Source organism: Arctopsyche grandis, chromosome 5 (genome assembly GCF_051622035.1).
Source record: "Arctopsyche grandis isolate Sample6627 chromosome 5, ASM5162203v2, whole genome shotgun sequence".
In the NCBI taxonomy this organism is placed as follows: domain Eukaryota; kingdom Metazoa; phylum Arthropoda; class Insecta; order Trichoptera; family Hydropsychidae; genus Arctopsyche; species Arctopsyche grandis.
The window spans coordinates 11312792-11330992 of record NC_135359.1 but is presented as its reverse complement, the minus strand read 5'-3'; the positions used below and the strand labels follow the sequence as shown (position 1 = coordinate 11330992).

The 18201-nt window shown below is 33.6% G+C and overlaps 1 protein-coding gene across 2 annotated transcripts in view; it reads right to left on the bottom strand.

Moving 5' to 3' along the window:
• LOC143912085 (protein toll-like) overlaps positions 1-18201 on the bottom strand; it is a 189722-nt gene that overhangs the window by 105751 nt on the left and 65770 nt on the right. For both annotated transcript variants that reach the window (XM_077431255.1, XM_077431256.1), the window contains exon 4: positions 4825-4852. The gene's annotated coding sequence lies outside the window, so the exon portion shown is untranslated. The remainder of the gene's footprint in view (positions 1-4824; positions 4853-18201) is intronic.

Here is an 18201-nt window from a genome sequence, read left to right as displayed (position 1 = left end):
AACATCAATTGAGAGGTTTCTGCAGCTGATACTGGACGAGAGACGGTGTTAATTTGCAGTGCCCACAGACCGTAACGTCACAGGCTTCGATCGTTGAACATTCTAATCATGCTAATGTATTGACTCTTGTCGTAGCCGTAGTGGATGCCTCTACGAGACGAATGCAAATCCCCGTAGACCACGTGAATATTAATTCGATCCTGTTGTTTTCATTTCATTATGACTGTCAATATTGGCTGTGGAGAGAGTCCTGTAGCTGCAACCAGATGCATTAATCCATGGGATAATAGCGAGAGTAATGGCCAAGGTATGCAGCTGGTGGCCTGCAATGCAAATTTACAACCGACCCTTGCACCAACACTGGATGATCAATACCCCAATAATTCGAGGGAAATGCGACCTAATTGCCGAGAGACTTGAGCGGATTAAAAACCATTGAGACATCCGTTGAGCATCGTTAAGCTCGGTTAGGAAAATTTGAAAAGCGTGCATAATTTTAATTGCACGTCAAAGTCAACAACGATAACACTGAACAACAAAAAAATCACTGGAGTGGAGAGAAATATGTAAAGAAAAATATATTTTTGACTTTTAAAATTCGCTAGATAATGAATTATACGCATTTTAAAGAAATAAAAAATCACAATAAATAAAAAAAAATTGATTCCAATACTCACTTTTGGCACAGTATAACGGCTCGTATAGGTATTTTTAACATATTTGAAATATATCTATAAGATCTTTTTTTTTAGTTTGTCATAGGACCCGGAATTCTTTTTTTCCAGGGCCCGGTATTTTTCTCGGCGGCCCTGCTTATACATAATTGATACAAAAAAGTACTTTTTCAATGATTGTGCCAATCTCAGTCGACATAAGTTGTCATTAACATGAAATAAGTAGAAGAAAAGATTCATCTAATTTCAAAATGCGAAATTTCGTGGGTGGAATCAAATTTTTCTGGAATCAGATTTTTCTGCTGAATTATTATGGCATGAAAACTTATAAAATTTAATAATATAGGTATTATTGAAAAATCCAAAATATAGGTATTATTGAAAAATCCAGACAGTCTTAAAACAATACTTATGTTCAGTTAAGTTAATATGTACTTTAGAAGTACATATTATATTATAAGTAATTTGTAGCGTTAAACTGTAATTATGTAGATGCTGAGTATAATAGAAAAATATAACAAAAAAAATAAATAATAATTATTGTATAATAGTATTCTCAAGGTACTCAAGATGATAAAATCAAAAATAAATTCGAATAAATATAATCCTGGCTATCGTGGCAATTTATTTAGAAAAATCTACCAATAAAATACAATTAGCAGTACATACGTATTAAGTCAATATTTATTTACATACGTAATTTTTTTATTTGAAGAAGAAAACGTTATCACGAATAATTATTGGAATTTCAATTCGTCGTGGAAAATAACAGTAAAAACAAAATCCAAACTGACATTACAAAATGTAAAAATGAAAGGCCAGGCCCCTAAACTTGGAAATGTTCGCTAAATAACTTGTTAACATTAGTTAAATATTAATATTATGTATTTTGGCATTTCAATAATTCATTTAAGCACATTATTGTCGCCCGAGGCGACTCGGAAAGAACTTTGGCGAGGAAAATCGGTGTCTAAAACGATAAACTTCTTCGTTTGCAGTCGCCGGCGAGTTGAACACGACGATTTCGAAGAATTACGCTGTTGATTGCAATATAAGGGTTCCAAGGGACCGGGGAATGGGATCGGGAGACTTTGAGCTGAAGTGGAGTGAGAGAAGGTCTTAAGCTTTTCTAGAAGTTTAAGTTATTCAAATTTCCTACCCCTGCCCGTTTATTCGTTACGATTAAAGTTGGTCGAGACCGAGTTAAATATATACATTTATAATAGTATAATACGTAAACAAAATTAATCGGGGAATTGGGCGACCCTTTGTGGAAATATTCCGTATTGGTAACGATTTTCCTATTATATATACATACATATTATACAAACGAATTTATTAAATTTTGCATATACGATTCCGAACGTTGAATTAAATATTTCATTATTTTAAAGTTGTTTTATTTAAACTTGAAATGTTAAAGGCAAAAATTACAAAATATCTAGTGCAAGATTATTAAATTCATTATATTATTCATTATATTATAAGTATTGTTTTTGTAAGAGTTATACAGAATGAATCGTGGGTTTCTGACCATCGAACGGATTAGGAAAATCGTGCCTCTATTTAGATTGGATTTATTGCGAAAAGGGGACGAGAAGAGAATGAAATTCACAGCACAGACCACATAATCGGAAAAGTCGATGCTGTCGAGCGTTCGAAAATGCTTATCTTAATAACATGAAAATAAGCAGTCTATTGAAACGAAATTTAATATGTTTAAAATAGGAATTTTCAAAATGGAAAAATATACGAAAATCCATTTTTTCCATTGTTGGAAATCATAAACGAATGCGATTTCGACGATCGTCGCTGTAAATAAGTATGCAGTGTCGATGATTTAATAATATTTCACGAGGTGTAAAAGGTAAGCGAACAACCTGTCGATTCACACGCTCCCCAAAGGTTACCGGTTCAACGCAAAGTCATAATCCATCACGAACCGTGTATTTGTAAACCCAAAAATATGTACATACAATAGCAATTAGACGAGAGTATAGCACTGAAAACGATAATAACACAAATCAAAATCAATCGTGATCGAATTTTGAACGAATACACGATGATTTATGAAAAGCGATACGTATCAAGTGACGATAACATTAATACGACTATTTTATTTCCAACTCCAATTTCGACCCTATAATAATGCGACACCGACTTTCAAAAGCATTCAATTTAATATATATCATTAACACGTGTATATTTTATAACAGTTTATCGTAAAAATAATCCTTCGGTTTATAAATGCCATCAAAACACTTACAATTTATATGAATTCGTTTTGTTCTCTAGCTTCTACGTGGTAATACTTCACGCCCGTCGTTGCTGGAACAGTTGGGACTTTATGTCCCTAATAATTATGTGCGTTTTAGACCATCATTTGATGGTTGTACCTCCTGCTCGCACAGTTCTTTATCGAATGGCTCTTATTCCAATAGCTATTCGACTTCTCAATGAAATCGTTGCTGCTGAGCCTGAATGTAATATTTCCCACCTGAGTGAGTGTAGGTTATCGGAGACTATTTTAACCTATTTATCTGGTAGCCTGCGCCTATCTTTTCCATTTGGGCCTTGCAGGGATGTTTTGTATTTGCGGCTGGGTCTTATATATTGGTGCTGGCTACAGGTGCAAGACATCCCGTACTTTGTATTTTATTATGTGATATTTTTACTTTATTTGCTATTATTATAATGCTATTGTTTTTTATGATTATGTATAAATGTACTGTTTGTCCGTGTATATATGTATGTATATATTTTTATTTTTCTCATATCTCTGTATCTTTTTGACCATTGGGGCGTATTAGGGACTCTTGTAATTTCACAATGGTCCAAACTTAAATAAATACATCAACAGCCACTCCAAAACGCTTCTATTCGTCTCTGGTTTGTACAACTCTCATCTATCTCACCCTACACATTTTTCTAAATTAATCCACCCATATCTCTTGCAGCCTTCCTTTCACCCTTTAACATTCTGTCGGGTACCATTCCAGCACTTAATTTGTCCACCTTTCGTCCATTCTTCTAGCCTCGTGATCCGACCATTGACATTTCAATCTCCACTCTATCCACTTAATCAGCTACATACCCCAGTCATAAAATAAAATGAGTCAAATAAAATTAAAAACAGTATATGTAAATTTATATTTTTGTATGTGCTATCATAACTTACGATAATATTGCAATGAAAATAATTAATGGCAATCAAATAAAACGATCAGGATTGCATACAGTTAAGACGTCCGGCAAATTTTCAATTTAAATTATGAAAATACATACAGTTCTATGCAAATTATACCAATCGAATAGTTAAGTATGGGTGCATTAAAGTAAACGGTCATGCAAGGGTTTAATCGGCGAGACAACGGGATACTAAATAATATATTTATTCAGATTGTTTAGAGTGCACTTCGGTACAATGCACCGAAAGTATCACACGGGAATGAAACGAATCACAAAAGCGAGGTAAAAATTTATCGGATTATACTTATCAAATAGTACACCGCAAGTTATATTAAACTATTTTATAAAAGGTGTAATTTAAAACGAATAAGCTGAACTTCATCCAGTAGGCAAATCCACGCCATATTTGATATGTAGTAATACTAGATAGAATTGAGGTGTTTGATAAAAATTGTAGATATGTAAACTTGTAAGGCAAGCACTGCGGCATTATCTTAATAGGTTAAGTGTTTTGATTTCAGCCATAAATCATATTTATGGGAGCAAGTTTAAGGCGAGGGAGCCCACTTATGTACTCGTATGCATGATCTCGGGCAACGGTTTCGAGAATGCCCCTATTCAATGTTGCATGTGTTGTTTTTACGACCTAAAGATTAAGGCTTTTCGCCTAAAAGCCTCTTCCCGAGTATCCAGAGAGTGGCCCCGTATCCCCCACGGTGAGCCACAATATCTTGGCCCCGTCAATTTTTGATAAGGCGTCTCAATCCAATTACTTAGCCAGAATGTTTCCCTGCATTTGAATTTTTTAACTTGGTTGAATTTTTTCGCCAAAAAAAGGGAGAAAACGTCTGAAGCGTAATCATATCCAAATACAGAGTGAATTCGCAAGGTATAAACTAAATATAACATGTGTATGACTGGTGTGTGTGTGTGTGTGTGGAATTATTTTAATTTAACTTACGATAGACTTGAAGTAGACCCTGATGTATCTGTAACAATGAATAAAAAGTTTACATTAGTAGTTGTAAGTTTTAATTGAATTAATTGCTGCAAGTGAAATAAATCATCACGATTTATACAAATTAAATGTAAATGCAAGTGACACGCCTGTTTTTCCCCCTTTGAGGATTGACAGTTATTGTTGTTGCAGTTGATAATAGTAACATAAATCTAATGTCGTGTAAATTTTTATTTTTATTTTGGAGAATGTTTCGTATCTTTTAACACTCGGATATAATTTATGAAATTGGTAGAAATGTGCGAGAATTTTTTATTAAAGAAAAATTATCGTCATATTTTATATAAGTCGCTCATTTTAAAATGAAATAGTACTGTATGTATAATAGAATCAGCAAATTCAAAACATACATAAGAAAGTATAAAATTTTGTAATATTACGTTTATATGAGATGAGAGTAAATGAGAGTGAAAAAAGTAACAAGTACTGCTTAAGTTTGTATATTTAGCTGTATAGACTAAATTTTAATGAGTTAGTTAATGATTAAACTCCTCTAGCTTCGTGTCAGAGATATTATCTTACTTCAATGTTGGCTAATCTCCGTATGTCGATAATATATCAAAGTGTTTCAAAATCAGTTCTCAATTTTTGACGGGTAGGATTGTCACTAAACTAACAGAGTGAAGTTAATAAAAAGCTTGTAAAAATACAATTTTTTTTGTTGATTTAGACTTATTCGGAGTATTTGTATTGTTTTGCTAATATAAGCTAAATTTTGAATAAAATAAAATAAATACAGCAAACAGAAACTTTACTTTTTGCGAATAAACATATTTAATATTAATGTGTTTTTACGCAAAGATAACATTTATACAGTTAGCAATTCATGTTTGCTGAAAACACGTCGAAAAAACAAACTCCAGTATATTTTTCTTCGAAATAAAACCCCGGCGAATAAATTTCAGATAGCGCAAAAGCAAACAATTTGCGTGAAAAATTTTCAAGTTGTTTTTTTATTTTGTTTGTGAAAAAAATTTGCAGTTTCGCAACGGGCCCGGCAGTACGCGATATATCATTTGAGTTTTGACATGTTTCAGATTAGTTTTCAGAGTCGAAACGTCCGTCATTTCGAATTAAAATCCCCATCAAAAATAAAAAAAAGTAAAAAGAAGGGTCTTTTGATCCCGGAAATTGAAAACAACGAACATTCCGACTGAAAAGCCATTAGCGCTTTTCACTTCGTTACGCACGACAATAACCATACCCCAATTATTACATGGAAATGTTCGTTGGAGTGAAAAATCACTTCGAAATGCTGTATTATCGAGGAAAATGGACAAACCTTCGGCTAATCAACTTGTGAAAAATCACAAAAAATTAATAAAGACTGCGTAATTTGTTTACAATTCGGTTCGTGTGTGCACGGAAATGTGGGTCGCGAGCACTTATTAGATTAACAGTTAAAATCCCGTGACAAACAATAATAACACGAACAATTACCACACGCGAGCCCTAGTCTCGACCAATTACAGAATACAGGTTGATTCACTGATAATAATTACAGTAAATGACAACACTGCCCAACATACAAAAAAAAATAGATCGTCGATAAATTACAACTTTTATTATAGATCTCTTCCCTCAAAACACGAGCATATTGTAATATGAAGTCTAACATATTAAGCATATATACATACATATGCATATCATATGATAATATCGATATATGAGGATAAGTTCATGGGTTTAATCTGCTAGTACATATACATATAGTATGATCCAACATGAAATATATTCGAATTATGCAGATACAAGTATGTTATATCATACATATTTTCCCGTTGATATCATCGAGTGCAAATTCCATTTGAAATATTCGTACAGAATTGCTGCTTTTTCAGCACAGACTGAAAAAAAGGAAGTAAAAAACGCGTTGATGAAACTGGCGGCACGAAACGGTGAAAATAAAACCTGAAGTTGCGAATAATTCAATCGAAACAACGAGATTTGCAAAAATAGATTATTTTACCGGACGAAAAACACGATTGTGCACTTTTGAAATACCCGTGCGCGCGATCGCACAAAAGCAATGATTTGTCGATTTCATTCAGAAATCTGCATCCACCAATATTAAAAGAAATACAATTTACGATACGAAAAATTCAATGCGCGAGTTCCGATTGTGCGGAAAATTATGAAAATACAGTAAATATTGAGTACAGTCTATGTATGTATATATAATTTATAAAAAAAAAGAAAATGCGTTTGCTTGTTAATAAACACTTGACTGCATCTACGCTAAAATTATTATTCCAACTATTAAATTGTTTATAATTTATAAATATAATATATAATTTTAGGACTTACCAATGTACATAAGTATAGTACTCGTGCGATGCCGAGTATATGTTTACATGTACATAAGTATGTATAAGTCATACATTATTGTACAATATGCATATGGCAATATTATTATATTTACAATAAATTTGCATTTAATGTTTACGCAAACTACGTATTCGTTGATGTGAAATTAATAATATGTGATTTCAATACCAAGCTGAATTTAACATTTGGGGTCAAAAGATTATGAGAACTTTGATATCTTACACAGTGGCGTAGTCGCCTCATAGCAGTCATGCAAAGCTTGAGAGCCCAGCTTGAAAAATATATATATATATATATATATATATATATATATATATATATATATATATATATATATATATATATATATATACATTGGTACACTTAATATACATAAGTTCATTTGGTCGAAAATATCGAAATGTCGAAAGTAAGAAAAATGACTCGAGTCATACACTTGTACGTACATATATAATATTATTGTGCTTCACCTTTATTTTACGACCCAGAAAGGTGAAAAGATCCAAGCAACTATTTGGGCTTGTATCGTTACAGACCATAAAAATTCATTTGGGTTCAAGTGTGATAGTTAATCACGTAACGCCATTATTAAAAATAACTTAATTGGAAATATATCTATAAGACTCATAAAATTTTGCAAACCTTAAATCGAGAAAGATCTTATTTAATAGAACATGAACACTCGCCTTAACAGATCGCTCTAAAGCGACGAGTGCACTTAAAGATACAATACAATCAATATACATAAGCAGTTTATACAATGCGAATTCATTCACAACATCCACAGTGATATCTTTGAAGACATTTTTGCAGCATTTTATAATCAAATTGGCGAACTTCAAGACGCTGACTAACTTGAGATTAGCAAGAGAGATAGGGAAGGAGATGCTTATTTTTACAGGAACCGTTTCAATGAAGATCAGAAAATTTGGCAAACCCTGATAGGAAACGATCGACCTGGAGTCACAAATCAAGGTCTGGCCAGCAGCGGGACTCTGGTTTATTTGAATGAAGATGAAGATGAAGGTGGTTGAAGATGAATTTTTAAAACCAGCGAACTAAGTAAAATTTTTGTTTTTAGAATTATACTAATAGTCGTATGTAAATATGTATCAACAAGCAATTTGAATTATTTCATCTCACATTTTTATTAAAATTTGATTAAGGGGGAGAGTGGGGGGTCCTTGGATACATTTGCATGAGGGCCCAAAAATCTTAACTACGCCACTGAATTCTTACAAGAGAAGCATGAATATAATTTGTTAGAATTAAAAATCCTTACACGTGTTAATGTTTTACAATATCGTCAATTAATGAAACGTGTTCATAAATGAGCAACAGCTTGGTCAAACTAAACTTGTCAAAACCTACTTTGATTTATAACAATGATTCACTAACAAGTTGGCTTTTATGGACAACCATTATAGCAGACCATATTTTGTCCAATTAAATTTTTTTGCGAATTTTATTGTACAAACAAAAAGCAAAAGCAATTTATTCCTAAAACGATAAAACGACCCGCTTGATAATCCCGAGTATAGACTAGAAATTTTAAAATCCATTCAATTATTAACGAATATTAAAGTACATACAGATGATACTGAAATCTTCACTATAATTTTTCGCCATAAAACTATCCATACTTATAATAACCGGCCGTTTTATAGCAAGGTTCCTAAATGGTCTATGGCCCATTACGGTCATAGGCCCCAGCTCGAGCCATAACCGAGTACGATTATAGCCACACGGAATCGCAGAAACTGTACAATAAAACTTGCACACATAGAGCGAGAGAATCGCCATTTGATCGGATTTAAATTCTCGCCCCGTGCCGAATCGGAAACTACACAAGGCATTATAGATACCCGCCGGGCCGACGAAATGTTTTCAATTACGACTCGGGGCCCAAAAGAGTGGAATCGAATTGATGAATACATAAATTCAATATCGGACCAATGGGATGAAAAAAAATGTGAAAAATTGGGTCCAACCCCATCGAACGGTACGAGGAGTATTTATGCGTATCGAACGTTATTTTTATACGTGGGTCAAAAGCCAGGGCCATACGTGAGTGTCGAGGATGCCTACATGTGTGTATGCTCGTGTGGTGTTCCTTTTCTATGGGGAGGCTATTTCCTAAGGCTGGGAAAGTAGATCATTAATGGAAATGGGCACTACAAGAGCCCCGATATGAGCCGATAACCCGACGAGGGAAATTGTTCAATCTAGTGTGTGATAAAAGCGGTCAGATCGATCACAATCGGTCTTCAAATGGTAGCAACTAAGTTTCGATTTAAAAGTTAGTGCCTATACATACATATGTACATACATACATACATTCATACTGTGCCTGGCGAAGAAATGTTTAGAATCAAGACACGTATACTTACAATACATATATATGTATTGTATAGAAAATAATACGATTAAATTTTAAACATTGTGAAGCAAACATACTAGACGTAAATATAAATGAAATAAATGTTTAAGTTTGGAGGTCTTTGTCTAATTAAAAGATTAAAATTCAGACTTCATAGAATACATCAATTTGCAATAGTTTCCAATAAATATTCAATCGCATTGATTGTATTTTCACTTTATATTTAATGGTTGAGTTTAAGTTTTATGGGTATAACTAATGTTGTGCCCGTTGATATTTCAACGGGTGGTTTCGGAAAAGGAATTGATACATTAATTAAAATAGCAGTATAAATCAATGGTTAGCGTGTGCTTACACGCTATTGTGTTTCAATTGGGTGGTCACCGGTTCAATCCCTGGCTGTGCTGTTGGCCAGACATTGGCTGTGTGATTATATGTGACTCCAAGGTCGATCGTTTCTTATCAGAGTTTGTCAATTTATCTGAATTCATTGAAACAGTTCCAACAAATTGGTAACCCTGTCCTATTTCTCGCAAGACTCAAGTTTACAGCATATTGAATTCGCTGATTTATAAAATTTTGCAAATTTGTCCATAGACGTCTCACAAGTTTCGAGTTTTTCAGCATTTCGAAATTTGACGATTTATATTAAAAAAATGCTGCAAGCTCCATAGATGTCTGTATGATAAATTACTCTATAAATTGTTTATCAATGTTTGTAATTTGTCAGAAATGCGCATTGGAGTTACCTGATAAAAATAAAATAAAGTTATATGTATAATAATAATAAAAAAACAACAATTATCCTCTGAACCAAATTTTGAAGCGATAACTTAGGTCTGGCCAGCAGCACCGGGTCAGAGATAGAACCCGTGACCGCTAAGTTAAAATAATTATATGCTAACTTTTGATCAATGTCAAATAAAACAAAACATATGCATGTTGTTATTTCCGTCTATTTGTAAAGATCAAATGAATAAATCATCACAAATTTGTGACTCGTAGTTTAGTATTAGGCATTTGAGAATTTTCGAGTCTGAATAAAAAAAAGAAAAAATAATTTAATATACGTTTATTTCAAGTTAAACATATCAAATACTTTTTGGGAAAATATAAATTTCTGTTAAAAGTTTTGAAACTATTGAAAGATTCCTTAACTTTAAACCGATCAATCTTGCAATAATGAAATGATTGGCACCGTCTGGAGTTACGGTCTTAGTAGAAGTATATTTAGTGAATATTACATATAAAAATTTTATATGGCTAGAATAATTCCATTATCGGTTGTATAAAAAATACGTATCAAAACAGAGATCGATACGTTGGGAAAATTTCAGTTAAAGTTTCACAAACGATTAATTATAATCATAGATAGCTAAATTACAATAACATCATCTCCATTTTGAGACTCTTACCAAAACGGGCATTAGGTACTTAAGCATATTTTTTTACCCACTCATATCTTCACCTCTTGTAAGATTTATGGTATTGTATATCTTCCGCAGACTGGGATTTATGGCATAGAAGCGACGAAATTGCTCAATGTTCTACGCCGAAGATATTACAGTGCAAAGTTGGTGCGAAAAGCACCTACGGAAAGTGAAAAGGATTCATTGAGCTGGAAAAGATCTCGAATTGGATGTCGCCACGCCGAGTACATAGATAGTTGCCTAGTTCTCTACAACTAGATCCAACGCCGAATTTCCAATTGGATGGATTTTGCGATCTGTTTGTTGTTTTGTGTGAAATCTAGCTTTTGACCGTTGGAAAATACCAACGAGTCTGGTTTATTATTATTATATGAAATTTACTCGACAGTACAGATAGTGAGTCAGTTAATTGTCTTTGTTCTTTACTGAAAATGTCACAGGCAATTTGGAAAGGACGAAAAGTTAAGCATTTACTTTTGTTCTATCTCATTTTACAGAGTGAACCATACATACACAAGTCGCGATTTACTAAACAATTCTAAACATTATAATACAATAGCGTCTTCTATGGAAAAACTGGTATAATAAACAATCAAAAAATTTAATAACAATTTAGCGAGAAACTTGAGGGGGGGGGGCGATGTTGCCTATTTTTTGGATCCGTCACAATAACTAAGCAATAAATAAATCAACAAAATCTAGCAGGGGACAGTCTATCTGGATATTAATAACCAATCGAGAATGGAGTAACTTCTGGATTCCGGCCGAGATTTGTAACAACGATCTTTCCAGTGAGCTACCAGATGAAACATACTAACTGTTAATTTGAACTAACTAGAAAATAATACTCTCTAATACTCGATTGTAGAATTTTAAGGGGAAAATAAAGGAAGGAAGAAAACGGCGACAAAGTGGTTGAATATATAATTCACCGATCTTATAGAAGTACGTTCACTTGAAATTGACTTATCAATTATCCTTATTAGAATTTGAGGACAGATGATGTGAGTTATTTTATTATTAGTATTTAATGTTTGAAACCACCTGGTTATATACACACTGTGATATACTCATATGCTATGTACATATGTAAGATCATTTCACTGTGTTGAGAGATTGAAGAAAAGGACTTTGGTGTTAAAAATCAATAACAAAACAATATGGGTAAGTTTTTGCATCTATCTTCGTGATTTCTACTACAGGAAAATTTCCACCCCGATCACGCCTAAAATGTAAATCAACCTGTATAGATAAGAGGTATCTTTTGTCTCCTTTTTTAATCAATGTTTTTTTTTCTTTTTTTGTTGTCCGTGACGGAACAGGGAATTTTTTCCCCTTATTGATTGTCACACCAGGGGTTCTCCGGTGTGCGTGGGAAAAAGTCCAAACGGCCAAGTGCTCCGCAAACAAAGAATCATCCCGTGCCGGTGCCACTTCAAATCCTATGTCACTGCGTACTTGAAAACGAACACGAACCATTTTATTTAAGTGGACTGAGATCTCTCTCCCTGGGAAAGGAGGCTCATCTCTCTCGACGATATATGTATATATATATATATATATATATATATATATATATATATATATATACATATATTATACATGGTTATAATATAATATAATATCGTCCCCGAGTTTCCTCCGGTCGTCTGTTGATGTTTATGGTCTGAGTGCAAATTGGACCGCGCACCGCAATGTCGACAAAAGCCATCGAATATTAATGAAGCTGGATTAAAAACTGAAGGGACCAAAGTCGTAGTCTCTCGTGTAATCCATGTTCGTGTTGTATAAATACAAATTATTTATTAAAAACCTGACAGAAATAAAGCGGCCACACTTAAAATACATATAATGTATAGGAGCAACGGAATAGGTACTTACGCATGTACATATATTCAATTGGCATCGATTGATCAGAAAGTCAATAAATTTCAAGAGTCAATATTAACTTAAGTAACTTTATGTATTGATAAATAAATATTGTCACAATTTTAGACATAAAAGCAATAAAGTATTAATACAATGTTATGGAACACAGAAGTTAATTTTAATCAGAAACGTTATTAGAGTCTATTGAATGGCGATTGAGAAAATGGGTTTAGCTTATATTTATTTTATCCATTAAAAACAAAATTCGGAATAATGATCGTCGGGTATACTTTCAATCGAATAATTCAATTTCGATCAAACGAAAACATTTGATTCGATATGAAAGATAGTTTGCCGAGTTGTCGAAATCACCTGACAAAAAGCTCCTTCGTTTCGAAGGAAGGCACTCGATTCAAAAAGCTTTTGATCAAATTTCACTTTACGACGTTGTTGGGATGTACCATTCACCCTCTTTCGAAACAAACCCTTTGCGATGTCGTCTTCGTATTTCAAAAGCACAAAACTGCTGAAAAGCATGCCCAAAAATGGAAAAGAAAAATATACACGTGCAAACTCGCACACACAGAGGTAATATAAAGATTCAAAATAAATCTATTCAAGATAAACCGCTTTTAATAAGTATTTTTCCAATAAAGAGACCAACTGAATTCGACATATTATATTAAATTTAATTCAATTTCGAAAATCGAAACTTATTTTTTTTGTCAAAGAAGTACAAGTAACATATATTACACGACACATACGTACATATGTACATATGTACATATATATTATTTATTTACTATTTGTTTTTTTATACATATCTATGTACATCCTGTCTGTTGATTTTTCAATAAATAAAATAAAAAAATAAAATAAAAATATGTACATATGTACATAAAATTAATAGGTTAATGAAATATTTTAACGTGCCTATTCAAAATGAATCAATTATCAGAGTAGCTGATAGTTGATTCTTAAAGGCTGTTTATATTATCCAGCAAGTCAACAGCTCGGTACGAAATTGCACGGGAAAGACTACTTCTACTCATAATATACGGCACCGCCCGTTTTCAGCATATTCATACTTGTTTAAGTTGTGTTGTCACAATATGACGTTTCCGAAAATATTCATACTCACCAGTATGACGTAATGTCATGCGTGAATATTTCTACAGTGGCCAAAGGAAACTGGTTTTGTTTGATACGTTTCGGTGACATGTACTGCTGTATAATATGAATAGATCGTGTCGGTTACTGTTGTTTCGGATACGCCCATACATCTTACGGAACATATAAATTTGTCTATATAGAATGCATCAAAGAGTATTTTTCGTACTGATGTTTACGTGCAGTTGCCGGCTTTAGCCGTACTGGTATAAACGAACCTATATACGGACTGTTTCCATGTTTAAGTTTATTCTGAGAACGTTGGTATTTTCAGATAATCTTAAGACGTATTGAAAGCGTCCCTTTTCGGACAAATAGATATATATTTATGAATGTAAATCGTATAGAGGGGTGGGTTTCGTCTTAGAACCTCATCCTCTCCCTCTCAACGTAACAGTAAATCGTGAGTTATTAACGCTTGATTGGAGCGCGCTTCTTCATAGGAAATCTGTCATCTTAAATTATTCAAGAAGCCGAAACCCTCATCACATGCCAAACGTCTGAAACTGTGAGCTCTGACCGGCGGATTTGCCGTCGTCAATAATTGAAATGTGCAACACGGTAGTAATAATTCAAGCCCCATCCCCCTCATCCACAACTTATCCGTTCAATACTTGACGAGCCATAAATCTGCCAGCTCTTGTTGTACGACGTGGCTATTTTGCCGGCCGATGAATTATTGAGAAAAACCCATCTTCGCACATTCTATAAAAAATAAATAAAAATAAAGCTCTAATACAAAGCTCTTTTTGTGCATGACCAAATTCTATTCTTGCTCTTTATAAGGATACATTGATAAATGTATCGTTGCGAACAATTTAGGCGTTGCTTTGGATTAAATTTATGTATGTATGTACATGCGTTTTGCCAGTGATGACTTGGTGATATGGATGTGAAACTTGGACATTAAACGCCAAGATGCTACACAAAATCTAATGCACCCAAAGAAGTAAGGAACGCTGTATGCTCGGCATAACGAGAAAAGACAGGAAGCGGAACACTTGGGTGAGAAGTATGACAAGGGACATAGTGGATAGAGTAAAGAGATTAAAATGGCAATGGGCGGGCCACGTGGCTAGAAGAATGAACGAAATGTGGACAAAAGAAGTGCTAGAATAGTAGCCGAGAGAATGCAAAGGGGTAAAAGGAAGACCGCAGAGAAGATGGGTAGACGAAATTAGAAAAATGTGTGGGGTAAGATGGATGCGAGATGCGGAAAACAGAGACGAGTGGAAGTGTGTTGGAGAGTTCTTCATCCAGCAGTGGATGATGAGCGGCTTAGTGACCGTTTTAATGTCATCATTGATGATATTAAACTGGTCATAGTGGCATGATGGGATAACATGTGAAACCATTATGTCATTATATGCAATAAAAATAAAATGATAAACAAGCAGTCTCATAAAGAGACTGCTCCTGTCAAAAGAATGTGAAGTTATGCTCAGTTGCACTCAGTCTCGTTATGAAGTACATATCTCAAAGTGAGATATTATTAATTTTATTTTATTTTATTTTACATACATATTTTTACATACATATATACAAATATACCAGGAAGGCTTAACAGGTAAACCCCAAATGTGCCTTCCTGGTCCACATAATTATTACATAGATACATGTAAATCTAAATATCTGACATCTATAGTCAGTATACATATATTACAAACATCGTTTTAATACGATAAATAACGACGAATAACTTTCATGTAACAATATGAATTTTATATTCGATAAATAACCACAGAGACATCTATGGTGAGCAATATGGCGAAACCTAAGATATAAAAATAACTAATGGTTCGCAACAAAAAATTGGGGAGGAAACGTCAATTTTACAGGAATCGTTTCAATGAAAATCAGAAAAATTGACAAATTCTGATAAGAAACGATCGACCTAGACAAATCAAGGTCTGGCCAACAACGAGACTTAGCGGGGAATCGAACTAGTAACATCAAGTACGAAATAATTCAACATTCACCACTAGACCACGCTGCTGGTTAATATAAAATGTGAGTGGATTCTTAAAAGTAGCGTAATTGATAATTTAGTTCGTTTTTTTTAATCTGCTATGCTTTAAATGTAGAATGTATGGCAATCTGCAACATGCTTTAAATGTAAAAATACTTTGAAGGAAACTTGTTTTGTAAAAATAAAAGCTTTACAGATGAATTCTCTGAATATGAATATTTCGAGAGGTGGGTTGGGACAAGGGTAGATTTAATCAAAAATAATCCAAAAATGTCAACAGCAACGTTATTTAAATAAAGTGAGGTGAGCGTACCTGTGCACATATGTAATTGTCTGGCTACAATTTTTGCGAATAGTTTCAAAACACTCCATTGTTTTTCCTAGGCGGTATGAAATACATGCAATAAACTGGTTTACATTAAACAGCATTTGTGTGTGCATAAGTAAATATAATAATAGCGTCTGGTAGATGTATGTATAATATGTATACTGTGAAAGAACGTTACGCTTTTCACAAGCGTACAACGACCTGTAATTTAAGATCTCCATATTAATGACTTGGCGTTTCATCGCCGTATACATTACTTACGCACATACTGTGTATAACACGTATAAAATTTTGCATTAATTGACGCAAGGAACGAAACGTGTACATATTTGAATCGCTTCGGTTCAAGCGTTGAAAATTGTGTACGAAAATGTCCAAAGTGAACATAAGGCACAATAAAAATCATATATTCAAAGGTGACATTTGTGACCAAGGCAATGGAAAAATAGATTTTTTTTACCATTTTACCGTTTTTTTATCCTTTATATAATAATAATAACAGTTTTAAGAAAACTTTTTTTAAAAACAACAAAAGTGGTTCCAATCTTTTGTACGAAAGCGTAAGTACTTAATTCGATGGTTCTTAAGTCGAAAGTACTTACAGTATCGTTAAATTAAAAATCGAAATTTCTTATAATATTCAAGGGCCAGTTTCTTTTTATAAGTATATACAGAAAATTGCTCACTTCACCAAAAAAATGAAATTTGTAATCCAGCGAGAAATATTTCTCGATATTTATATAGGTTTTAATCAAAAACATATGCGCCCTTTATCTTCCACGTAGAGCTTACATTATATAATTTGTCTACGGATACGATGCCAGTCGTTGGTATGAGACTTATATGGAAGAAGAGAGAGAAATAGAACGATGGGGGGGGGGGAGAGGGGTTGTTTATTCAAATCCAGCGCCAAGTATTCATCCATCAGAGAGGTGATAGATGTCACTTGAGACATTGACGTATTAAAATTCTCAGGTAGAGAGTTCCACTCAAAGACGTGGCCTTTCCTCGACTCGGCCAAAACTCAATTTAGCCCTTTTCTCGAGGAAATTCGCCCTCCCTCATATTTATATTGTGTATATGTATGTATGTGTGGGTGTGCACGAGTACAGCAGGGTCGAGATATTTCATTAATGGTGCGAATCTCGATGAATATTCATGGCTGTTATAATGGTTGTATCGGGCTATATGGGGATAAAGGAGGGGTGATGCGGACGGCTATAAAGCTCATCTGCATCGAATGCCCCTCCCTTCGTTCAGCATCCCTTCAATCCTAGCAGGCCTAGATTAAAAATCGTCAAAACCCGACGAGACCTAATCTGTCTAAATCCAATTTTGCATATTTATACTTCTGAAATTCATTTTAATAATGTAAATTTTGATGGTTTGTTTTCAAAGTTGGTCGATTTTAAATATAATATTTTAACGTAAAAAATATGTAGGTACTTGGTGGTATTCGATCTCTAGTATACTATTGTTTGTGACTCCAGGTCGATCGTTTCCTTTTAGAGTTTGCCAATTTTTTTGATTTTCGTTGATACGGTTTCTGTAAATTGGTTTCTCCCTCTTAAGAGAGAGCTTTTGCTAATCTCAAGCTATTCAGCGTCTTGAGGTTCACCAATTTGATTATAAAATTCTGCAAAAATTTCTCCATGAATTTGCATTGTATAAAAATGCTTGTATTAATTGTATTATTATATTGTATATGTTACAGTACACTCGTCGCTTCGGAGCGATCTTTAAAGGCGAATGTACATGTTCAATTGAAATAAAAATAAAAAATAAAATAAATCCCATGAAATAAAGGTAGAAAAAAATCATGACAAATCGATACAATTCTGATCGG